Genomic DNA, 1,421 nt, shown 5'->3' on the forward strand with positions numbered 1-1,421 from the left:
GAGGGACAAGCGGAATTGTCACAAGAGATTTGATGATATTAGGTCCAAATTGAAAAAGAAAATACAACACCAACGCGTGCATGCTACTGGCACTGGAGGTGGGCCCACACCACAACGTCTCATATTAAGTCCATTGGAGGAGCTGCTTCGGGCAAAATTACTTCCCGTCGTCGTGGAAGGCTTACCTGGTGACCGTGATATAGGAATTTACCCCTCACAATTTCCACCAGGTGAGAAATATTACTGTACTAGGCGTGTCGTTGCTTACAGTTATTTTGCATAGTTACACTGCTTTTTATACTGTCTTCACAATATAAGCATACCTGCATCTATATATGTATATGTCTGATTCTGTATATATATATATATCTAAATAGACATATATGTTGTAGTCCTACTAAAAGCAGTAACTAATATAGCACGTGCCATTGCGTGCTCATTTACATGTGAATTCCCAAAATGCATTGCTGCAGTGGAAGCAATTGATGGTGGGCGAAGATGGGGAACAACAGGGTAGTACACATGTGTAACACATGTTAATCAGAAATTATTACTAGCTACAGGTACAGAACAGAAATATGTAGAATATTATTGTGTATTTATTTATTTTACTCCGACAAACATGACATTACTGCCTATTTTAAGCATGCATCAAATATATTGCATGCAACGGCCTACAAACATCACTTGCACTAACACATCTATAGTTGTTTAAGAAAAGGTCCATTTTTGCTTTAAGTCATATACAGACAGCATAATGAGGCACACGTATCATATTTTATGTCATTGTTTTCATAACTTCAAAACTGCACACGACTATTTAGCTCATCTACCATTGTGTTAAAGCAGCTGCAATTAATATCTCATCACAGCATACACTTCAACAGAGGGGGTGGGGTTCAGCACACACACTAATTACAGCCTCATTTTAGGGGCAACTTAGTTCACACCATTTTCACCTGTTTCAAGTAATTGAAAGGTGTGGCTCATTAGGCTTTTTGGGGAAGGGAAAACCGTTCTTACAACCTCACTAGCACAACTGAAGTTAATCACACTCATTTGAAAGCTTCACTTTAGCTACTAAATGCCCCAACAACTCATTACTTATCAAACCGTACGTCACACATTAGTTCACTCATATCTATAGTTGAACTACTATCAACGACACATTATCACACACTGCATGTCTTGTCTTGTTTAGTCACAGCCACATTCATGTGTGCCACATCTTATATTAATGTACCACACATATCCTCTACCAAAAACAACACTTTTTGCAATATGACCACCTTCATGATAACCATTGTGAATGGTCAGCTCATGATAGTTATGTACATTATGATACTGATATCACTACACAACATATGATTTTTATGTACAAATTTAATGTATTTTTCCTCACGCATTACTGCAGAACCATA

This window comes from Ascaphus truei, chromosome 4, assembly GCF_040206685.1.
Source record: "Ascaphus truei isolate aAscTru1 chromosome 4, aAscTru1.hap1, whole genome shotgun sequence".
Lineage (NCBI taxonomy): Eukaryota > Metazoa > Chordata > Amphibia > Anura > Ascaphidae > Ascaphus > Ascaphus truei.